This window comes from Limulus polyphemus, unplaced genomic scaffold, assembly GCF_000517525.1.
Source record: "Limulus polyphemus unplaced genomic scaffold, Limulus_polyphemus-2.1.2 Scaffold2184, whole genome shotgun sequence".
NCBI classification, from domain to species: Eukaryota; Metazoa; Arthropoda; class Merostomata; order Xiphosura; family Limulidae; genus Limulus; species Limulus polyphemus.
In genome coordinates this window covers 39,123-50,974 of record NW_013667794.1, presented here as the reverse complement: position 1 = coordinate 50,974, position 11,852 = coordinate 39,123, and positions in this window count along the sequence as shown.

Sequence of the window (11,852 nt, the reverse complement as noted above, 5' to 3'; positions counted from 1 at the left end):
GCAATATATATATATATATATTATATATATATTATATATATTATATATATATTATGCAATATATATATATATATATATATATATATATATATACAATGTCGTGCAAATGATCACTTGAATGCACTACAGTATTTATTAGCCCAAACATTACAATATGATTAGGTTTATCAACACGAAATTCAATAACACTTATACGAAACTTTGAAAAACTTAAATGACGTTTGACAAAATAAAATAGAAAAGTAGGGATCGTTATACATCACCAATTTATTTATTTTCGTTTTTGTAACAGTAGATATTTGTTTTATAAATATAATTTAATCGGATGATGAAAATGGTGCAAAGAACGTATTGTTTGTTTTTATTTAGAGCAAAGGCACATTGCGCTCTCTGCTGCGTCGACCGCGAAGATTCTAACCCTGGATTTCAGCGTTGAAGTCTGTAGACTTACCGCTGTCTCACCGGGAGACACAAAGAACGTAAATAGCTATCTTTTTTATAAAATTGAAACGAGATTGCTTAATCAATTAAAATTGCAAATTCCACATATATTACAAATTATATCGTTTTTTCTATCACTTGAATCGATGCTTTATCTGCAAAATAACGTAAATTATTCAGTAAAAACGTTTGATGTTCTTTTCAGCACAAAGCCGAACAATATGTTCTTTTGCACTCTGTCCATCGTGGAGTATCGGATCCTGGATTTTCGCATTGTAAGTCCGGAAACTTATCTGGGAAACAAGTGAAAAGGGGAGAAAACAATTATATTATAGTTTAAAGCGTTTTGAAAGTTCACACTGATTTCAAAAATTTATATACGAGTTAAAATTATGATATTAGGGAACAAGATTTACTGGTCACGAGGAAAAAGGTTCTAGTTGAACTAATATTCTCTCACTTTAGTTACAGAGCCCCCCAAATAGTTAATAAGGAAAAAGGCTCTAGTTGAACTAATATTCTCTCACTTTAGTTACAGAGCCCCCAAATAGTTAATAAGGAAAAAGGCTCTAGTTGAACTAATATTCTCTCACTTTAGTTACAGAGCCCCCAAATAGTTAATAAGGAAAAAGGCTCTAGTTGAACTAATATTCTCTCACTTTAGTTACAGAGCCCCCAAATAGTTAATAAGGAAAGAGGCTTTAGTTGAACTAATATTCTCTCACTTTATTTACACCCCCCCCCCCGAACAAAAAATAAAATAAAATAAAGTGTACTTGAGCTAGCTGGCCTCAGACAGTTCGGGTGGATTGAGGAAAATACAACAATAGGCTATAACAACGAAACTTCTCCATCCAATTCAACCTATAAACAGGACCTAATTGTATGTGTATGTGTATAAATAATGAAATATGATGGGTGAACTGTGTCCTTGAATTTTTTTCGTGATCTTTGAGGCATGGATGGTGTCCTTCTACCTTCATAATGAATAACATATAACCAGAGAATATAAGTGAATGGCTTAATCTTGCCCATAAAAGCTTATCTTAATGAAATCAAGCAGATAATTTATTATTCATAACAAGTAGTACTTTCAAGACTCTTACACGTTTATTGATTCACGAAAAGAAAAACAATGAAAGAGAAGTAATAGAAAAACTTGCTCTGCCAAAACGAGACTGAGCGTGAGCCACCTGTAGCCATGGAGTATATTGTGAACTACTACTACAGAACTGACTATGGATTACAAACTCTGCAATGCTGATTATGTAGTACTGACTGGAGTTGATTACGGACTGTTACTGCTATAGAGCTGATAGTGGAGTACTGACTACTAGGGGGTTGTTTCTGGATTACTCAAAACTACAGAGATGATTGTGAACTGTCTAAAAATACAGCCTTCATTATGGACTATTGTTACTATGAGGTTGATTGTTGTGAATTACTCACTACCATACAGCTAATTGTGGAGCACTCACTGTGGAGTTGATTATAGACTGCTACTACTATGGAGGTAATTGTGGAGTACTTACTATTATACTGTGTTTAAATAACTTGTAAAAAACTTTGGACGATTTTTATCTAAACTTACAGATTGTAAGTTTGATTATAACATTAGTATGTACCCCCAGGGGGTCAGCAGTAAGTTTATGGTCTTTACAACACTAAAATCCGTCGTTCGATTTCCAGTAATGAACAGATTACAAATAGCCAATTGTGTAGTTTTGCTTTAAAAACAAACATCAGCACGTTTATGACAACTTTCCCCCTTCATAGAGGATACTTTTTGAACCTTAACAACTATCTTATAATACTGTTACGTCTCTGGTCGTTTGTTACTTACCCGTAAAAATTCTTTCCGAAGAACTTCAGCGATACAAGTCCTTTCTTAAATAAAACTAGTTTATTCTTTCTCAATACAACTTTGCAAAACACTTAATTTTCACAGCTACTTTAACTTAAACACACACACTATAATTCACAATGATTTACACACTTTACTTACGGCTTGACTCGATTATCTGTCTATATCTTCAATCTCTCTCTGTCTGCTATTCCAGTTCCGATTAATCGTCTCGCTTTATCTGGCTTCTAGATACTCATTACGTGTTACCACCGTCATGAGACTCCCGCTGTCGTAACAATACGATATATTCTAGTCAGAGTTACATAAACATTGAAAATAATCTTACGCAGTATTGTGGTAAATTTAGCTAAGAAATTTCTTCCATGAGTGATTAAAATAGGTCCGTTATAGAACTGGTGATCAGGCAAGATACATTACAAAGTAATTCTGAGTTTTGCTAAAACTTACCGAGTCCGTGCTAAAAATAAAATAAGACTGGACACAACTGTGTAAAACACAATCTTTATTCTAAAACAAAACAGTAGTGTGTATTTTAGCTTTGAATGACAGATTGTCGCCTTTTCTGGGAAATTTATGTTGATCAGGCTGGATTATTTTTTCAAAATATTAATCGAGGCTGACCAACTCCCTCAATATTCTGTTCCATACTGATTCAAATTCACGTTACTTAGTTAAAAACGATAACTTAAGTCAGTCGCGTAACTACAAAAGATGGACCTCCCCTATAAGCGTAGTTACAATTCTGTCTGATTTATGTCATTAACAGAATATTGCAAATGCCCTTTAGTTATTGCTGAGTATAAAAATCGGGATACAAGCGTTCTTCAAATGTGAGCTATACACATGACCGGTGCAGTAATGCGGAGATTAAAGATATTGCTGCTGTTTAAGTTTCCCGTTCTTTTCTGATTCCCACCGTTTAACTTTCGGTTTATACTAGGGTTAGAATAAGCACTTAAGATAAAAGCCTGAATTAGAGAAGTATTTCATAATTAAAATATTTTATGATACTTCTTACTTCAGAATATAGTTTTCCGTAGAAAACAAAATTCAATATTATTATTATCAAAATTAATACATTAAATGTACCAAATTCAGACAGTAGAAATCTTGACCACATCTCTATTGTGAAATGGGCTGCTTTGAACAAGAAGTGACGCAACTGCTTAGTCAGTTCTGCCAAGTTTTTCGACTGCTACACCTCCTCACTTCCCTATCTTACAACAATTTTCTTGGAGAATGAACGTTACTGAAAATCCTCGCCCAGTTTTTGCTTATTTTTGGCCATTTTGTACGTGTTTTCCACGTTTTCAAGAGAAAAAAGACGGAGGAGTGAAGTCTCCTTAAAGTAACCTGGAAAACTTTTAATGTAAGACATTTAAAGTGCGTTACAAGAGCTTCAAAAAAGAATGCCCATTACGGATTGAGAGTTCTCTTTTACTTGTGGACTTTCACCAAGGGCAGAGCTGGATATGCAGTTTGCTTCTCAAAAAATTAGTCAGATTGCACATCTACTTGATTATTTAGTTGTTACAATAAGTATTTATAAACCAAATCTAGTCCTGCTTTTTTTTTTATTCATATTCGTTTGGATGTTTATAATTGCACTGAAAATATTAAAAATTATGAACTTAGAACTCTAATAAGACATGACTCTATAGATGCATAAACATTTAGCTATATATATAGATTCTAGAGCAATGTTTCTTTATCATCTTATTCGCTTTCTTCAAATTGTATTATACAACTGACTGCATACTTCTACAGTATTTTGTAACTTCAATGCCGTTAAAAGATGAGTTTCCTTAACATTTTAAAAGTAATGGGCTTCTTATACTCTTTATAATGTGTAATAGCAAACAAAGGTAATTGATAATGCTGAAATTGAAAAGTAATGTTATAAACGAGAGCATGAGCCGCCCCGTCCTCTATTTTGAGCCATAGCGCACGAACAGTTTGTTGATGCAAAGATACGCGCGGCATTAAATGTCACTTTCGTTTGGCATCGGCTTCACGCATTTTTCTACTAACCTTCTTGCTCAGTTGAAAACTCTCATTCGTGGTATTAAGGTAGTAAAATTAAAGTAGCTGCGAAACATTCGTCCGATTTCTGGTTAATTTAAACTCGGTCTTTGGGGTCACTATAGAAGCAAAATATTTATCAGCATTATATTAAAGAAGACGTTTAAAAAATTGCATAAAGATAAACTTTATAAATATTGTGCAGCGGCAGGTTTCTTCAGCATATTATAAGAAGTAAATTCAGCGGCATTGTACGAGCACAGTTTTCTTCAACAGTAACCACCGTCAACTCTTGGGCTACTCTAAACGAATGCTGGAATTTGACCGACATTTTTATCACACACCCACGGCCCTAAAATGTAGGCCGTAGTTTTGCGACTATGGGAAGTGTACCACGAACTATTGCAATCACATTCGCCACGCTAACCATTGAGTCACACCCAGCCTAAGATTTTAATGTTTGTTTATTGGATTTCGCGCAAAGCTATATATATATACGAAGACTATCTGCGTTAATCGTCCCTAATTTTGAAGTAATGGACTACAGGAAAGCCAGTACCATCCATTACTAATACGTGTCAAAACGAATAGTGGGGCCTAACTGTTATTCTTATCCACGACCCCAAAGTGCTGGACTAATTTTCTTTTTTTTTGGGGGGTGGGGTATCGAAACGCTTACTATAGAACTTTAATTCGGCCTCAGAGTATAGTGAACTTAACTGTTTTAAGGTCTTGTAACGCGGCTTGTAACAAGTATCATTACTCTGTTTCAAACCTTAAGTTAGAAACAGTGGATCCAGGAGTATATGAAGTTTTTGATTTCAACAGTAAATATCGAAACTACTGAAAAACATGCAATTTCTTTTCAGTAATTGAAACTCCTAAAACATGTAATAGTGCCTTTTTTTACAGGTTAAATAACTTTCAATTAAAATTACGAATGACAAAATCAGGTCCAATTATAGATAAGGACACTGTACTGGCTTGAGGGTTTAACGTGTTCACTTTCCTCAAGCTATCATAAAACATGTACTAGTGCCTTTTTTTTATAGGTTAAATAACTTTCAATTAAAATTACGAATGACAAAATCAGGTGCAATTATAGACAAGGATACTATATTGGCTTGAGGGTTTAACGTGTTCACTTTCCTCAAGCCTAATTTTAGCCGAAACTCTATTATGCATCAATTTTGTGCAGTTTTCTTACTCGAATACCCCCAAACGTAAACTTTATTTCATGGTTGTTATAGGGTATGTATGATCCTACTTCGCAACAAGAATATACCAGTTACAATCAATCAAAAACGAAAATAAATAAATATATTCTTTAAAACATTTAGCTTTATAAACTCACTAAACCAATTAGCTCTTTTTTTACATTTATTTCGAATTATCATTTGACAGTGGTATATTCTTTGTCATTAAGCACGAAGTTACACAATGGGTCATCTGCGCTCTGCCCACAAAGGTATCGAAACCCGGGTTCTAGCGTTGTAAGTCCGCAGACGTACCGCTGTGCCACTGGGGGAGGGGCAAACAGTAATATATACAACTCAGGTTTAAGAGGAATGTGATTATTGCTCAGGTATACCGAATATTTTTTGTTTGGCATTCATCCAGAAACTGAAAATATAAAATTGTTTCTTTAACTAAACTTTTCTCGTTTAAAATATTAGAAACGAGTTGTTGCACAATAAAATTACCTTTATAAAACAGGGCACAGCCCTAAAATCAAACAAACAAGACTACATGTTTCAGGGGCGCTCTATTCCATCATTGTTCTACCTAAGCACAAGTGCCATTTCAATAATTTATTCATTTTATGTTTCTCTTACAGCACAAATAATCAGATAACTCTACATATCTACTGTAAAATTAGCTTTATAAAAAACAGGGCACAGCCCTAAAAAAAAACAAGACTACACATTTCAGAGGTGCTCTATTCCACTATTGTCATGTATGTTCTACCCGAACACTAGTGCCGTTTCATTAATGTATTCATTTTATGTTTCTCTTGCAGCACAAGTAATCAGATAACTCTATATATCTACTGTTAAAAGACTAAAAGTTCTCAAATTACTAATGATCATTTTACCACAGTTCATCAGAACACACACACAGACAAATCCATCTTTTCATAACTATAATCTCCTTTGTCATAAAATTGTAACAATTAAAATTTAAAGACCTAGTGGTTAAGGTGCTGAGTCCAAGGTTCGAGTACTGATATGCAGTTGAACACACCCCACAGTGATGAGGTGATACGTTATTTTAATTGTATTTTTAAGTTCAATTTCATTTTGAATTTTTTGAACATTAAATAAATTATTGTTATGATGTCTTAATTTTAAATTGAAACACATTAAACATTAAGATATGGCTTTCTCATGATGAAAAAAAAAACATACTTTTTCAATACTATAGGAAGAAAGGCTTCTTTAATTCTGTATCATGTTAGGTTTCCTTGATGCACCATGAAGTTAGCCTTTATCAATACTGTAAATGAACTACAACAAGATGCCTTGACATCAGGACAAATTCTGGCATCCTTAACATGTAATAACAGTCTTTTCAAAACTGAACAAAGGCAGGCTTTTTCAAGGCAGTCTGAAGGTTTTTTCACCAATTTTCACATGGGACTAAATAACTTTAATGATAAATGACGATAGGGTTGTTTTCAATATTAAAATAGCTTAAGACTTTTTTTAACACTAGAATATGTAGACTTCCCCCATACTATAAAGGTTGGCTTAAATATTTAAAACCCCTGAATACTATTTAAAGGTAGGTTTCTTATACACCCTTTATATAAAACTAGAACGTTTTTCAATAGCGAATGTGGGTGAGCTTTTCAATACTGTGGAACTATAGATTCAACATGAAATTATGAAAAATTGGCTTTTTTAAAACGAAAATAATAAAATAATCATGACTGTCATCAGGTAATGATCAAATACTTTAGAAGGGCTTTTAACATAGTATTTAAAGAAGAACTAAAAATTACAATCTCATTTTGTTTAACTTCTAGTAAAATAAAATAAAACGGTGTTTAAATCAAAATTCACTAGAGAGCTTCACAGTACACACCAGTTACAGATGTGTACATTATGTGTGAAGATCAGTGTTAGATGTATTTATAGTGAAACATACAAAGAAGCTTTAACAGCATTTTACATTATTACCCTCCATCAAAAAAAAACGACACTTAATGATAAGTTTAAGGACTTACAATGCTAAAATCTGGGGTTCAGTTTCCCATAGTTGACAGTGTGCACATAGCTCATTGTGTAGCTCTGTACCATTAATAGCAATGGGGGGTACTTTTACTTCAACATCACCAACCTGATTGTATATGTTGTGCACTTTAACTACACTCTTCTAGTGTTATGCTTCCTTGCATAGGTGCCTTGTTAAGACATTCACAGTGAGTTAGGCCCCAAGTTGATTTACGTGCAAATCATAAGATGAACTTTCCTGCTCTAGAAAGAACTTCTTGCAGCATAAGAATAAGCTAATGTACACATATGATATACATCTAAACCAATTGTATCAATCAGCATACATCTGATAATCTAAATATAAAAAAAACTGCATGTGGGTTAATAGCAATTAAATTAAATCACTTCAAATATTTACCAACAAAAAGAATATTTCAATTTCATTATTATGCTAGTTGCATTATGCATTTCTTGCCATTGTCTCATTTATATATATATATAAGTTTTTAGAAAATGTAATATGTCAAACACTGCATCATAAAAATTTTCTTTATATTATCATAAGAACAAAATATTTAATAGGTGGTCAAGAAATAGTCAGTCAATCCTGCTCAGGTGTGCAAATCCAATTAGAGTTTTGTCATCTGGTAGTTCAGTGGGATTGTTGCTTGAATTCTGTGAAAATAAAAGATACATAAATTCACATACCAGAAATATATAACAAATTACTTCCAAATTATGTATGTATGCAATATACATTGTTCTGAATCCATACTGCAAATATATGGATTAGATTTATATAATCTTAGATTTAATATATAACATGATAATTTTCATTTAAAGATAAAGTTAAATTCCATCAGGACTGCTCTTACCTTTTTATTTGAACACTAAGAATTAGACAATTCTATATATTCAAATGACAAAACCCACTTAGTATTAAATAACACGGGTATGCTTAAGCTGAAAATAAGACTTATTTGAAATTACATAGTACAATAGCATTTCTTTTGAAAAGGCATATATTTGACATTTTCTTAAGTACAGAAACAATACCATTATTAAGTTCTTACAACCATACTTAAATTAAGGTATAAACAATTAAAGCTATGATTAAACCTTATGGCACCATTTTCATAGATATTCTGTTCTGAATATAAGGATATAATTAAATGATCAGTTATTTCAACTAACTACAGTGTTTAGTCTGACTAATTATTGAAAGTGACCTGCTGATAATTATTCTATTAAAGAATCAAATGTAGTGAAACATCATAAGACCGAAATTTGTTTTAAACACATTGATTCTAAACGGTCCAATAAAAGTCAACAAAAGTGTGGTTTATTTGCTCTTCACATTATTCTCAATGAAAGCTTATTATTGGTCAGTTGAGAATGATGTCATACTTGAAATACTATTAGTGATATTGTAATGATTCATCACACTAATTTTGATAATTTAAAAAAGGGTCATTACTTTGTAAGTTTTAAAATTTCACACCTTCATGATCACAGATTTTATTAATAATGACAACAGGTATTAATGGTAGTAATCACTGTGTCTTATTACAGAGGTTTGTCTAAGTGATAATGTTTCAGGTTAGTGTAATAACCACATCAAAAAAAAAAAGAAAAAGAATATCAAAGCGACACTTTCTACAAGCATATTTGTACAAGTATAATGTTAAATACACTGAATTATCAACAGTAATAATAATAAATGCTAACAACTTAATCCACACCTATGATAATTGGTGTGCTGTATAATTCATGTTAACAATTTGTATTGTGGTATATAAATATATCATTAATCTTTTCTTCTTCTTGTATTATTATAGGATTTATTCTGAACTTATCTTTATTCTGTATATGTGCAGGTTAAGGGCATCTTGTTTAAGCTATCCTAATTCCTCTGTCATTTTCTAGGAGATAATACCTATTCGCCTGTTCTACTCATGAGAGATTTGATATAATGTTGCATGTTGTACAAGAATGTCAACAGCAGTGTCCTTTGATAGAAGTTCAGGTGGTATCTCGAGGTTACAACCGCTCATATACATGAATGAGAATGACCAGTTATGTAAGTAGTACTAATTGCTCTGGGTGAATACAATATTTCTTGTTATTTTGCTGGGCCTATCCTATCGATCTTAAGTTAATTCAATTTGACCTGAGTATACCACAGAATGTTTAGGAAAGAGAACATTTTGGCACTGTGACCACAGGATATCTTATTGCTGAGTTTGTTGTTTCTGCTTAAACATATATTGACTGCCCTTTAGTTGAACTCTTGTGCTTTAAGTTTTAAAAAGGCTCCATTAGACAGAAATGGCATTTTCCACAACTAGATGGACTCATGACAAAGAAGGATAGTGAAGGGACATAGTTGTATAAGAAAGCTATCAAGTCAAGGATAATCCTCTCCTGGATGTCAGACTTTTGCTGTTGCTGAGAAACTTCACGACTTCAATCTAATTATAGCCAGCTGTAGACTCAGGAAAGAGAATCACCAATGTATGGTACCCCCACAGAAGGTGATCCTGCTCTTCTCCTGATGATCAATGTCAGATCAAAGGAAACAGAGACAACTGGGAATTGTCGTGGTGGTGTAGCATCACTGACTGTGTGTGGCAGTCTGTATAGGACTCCCAGTCTTATGTTAGCCTGAGTAATCCTCCTTCACAACTATCTTGTTATCACCTAACCAAAATGTCCTCTACATCATAAACACAGTATTGTAACTACTCTCAGGGACTTCTAGGGTTGCAGAATGACAAGTTGCACATGGCACTTCATCCAACAACTCTGCTTGACACCAGGTTCCTCTCTGATATATATATGTCTGTCTCTGCAATGTACCTTCCAGCTTGGAAACGCTCACCACTGCAACGTGGTCTATTTAGCTCTATCATTTTGTGTCTGTTGTCTTACCTGCCAGTGAGATAGTTCCTCTTGGCTAATGTCATCTGCCAACTTCACCTCCAGTCTCTGTTTAATGTTTTCAGGTGGCCTCAACCAAATTTGAGGCTGAAGGGGTTCTGGCTACAATCACAGTTTTCCATGAATGAGGTGAAGATCACTCCACTGACATTCAAAGGTACAGTGAAGAAGGATACAGACCATTTTCTGAAGTGTTTCAGGCAGGTAACTGCTTGGAATGACTGAACCATGAACAGGCTGTGCAATGCCTGGTTCCGAGTTTGGTAGAAAGAATTGCTTGCAGTTGTGATCTTCGTAAAACACTTTTGACACTACTTGTATGGTTGATAGTTCAATGTTTGAGTGGATCTCACTTTGCTGAGATGATTGATGTACTATAAAAATCCTGAAATGGTGGCAACCTGCTGGATAACAGTACTGCAGGAATATGATTTATTCATACATTATTTTCTGGACCCATAGCATGGAAAGTCAAAAAATCTTGTCTGTTCACTGAATGTCCTGATCTTGGACAATGTGTGGCCATTGAGACCATTTCTGTCATAGTGACAACAGACATGCAGTAAAAGATTCCACTAGTAGATGGATGCTATAATTAACACATCAGGAGTTCCATGAAGAGCAATTCAAGGACTCAGATATAGTGTGGGTGCTTCTTGTTGTGATGCAAGGTAAAGCAGGACAGCTAATATGAGGAACACAGTATAGATGAACATAGCCTATGACACTTGTACAGTTGAGGCCTATGTAGAGCATTAGATATCTTGTTTTAGAGCACTTGAAGTGATTCACATGGGTCTAGGAGCTAACTTTTACATCAAGCCATTCTCTGGCTTGGATAAAGAATTGGGTTTGGTGCAGATGCACAATTCACCTTATCACCCATAGTCTGATAGTTTGTGGAATAAGTGATACAGACTGTCAAGTGTATGCTTCCTAAGTTTATTAAACCTGATCAAATTAACCGAGACAAACACTTAATTATATCATGATGGTGACTATGCAAATGAACAGATTAATGGGTTGTTCACTAGATATGCTCATGTTCAACTGAGAAGTTTTGCTCCCCGTAGACATAAAGTTTAGTTCTTCACCTAGAGTGGGCATCCCACAATGTGCATGCACACAAGAATATGTGGACTGGTTAAGATCTGCTCTAGATGGTGTTCACAAGTTTGCATGTCAACAGAGAGGAAAGACTGCCATATAACAGAAGAGGTGCATTGATAAGACAGTGAGGAAGTGAATATACAAAAGTGGAGACTTGACATGGTTTTGGTACATGCCAGCAATGTGGAAACCTCTTGACTCTAGCTGAACAGGACCTTATCTTGTGCTCTGATGAGGCAGTCCATTGACACAAG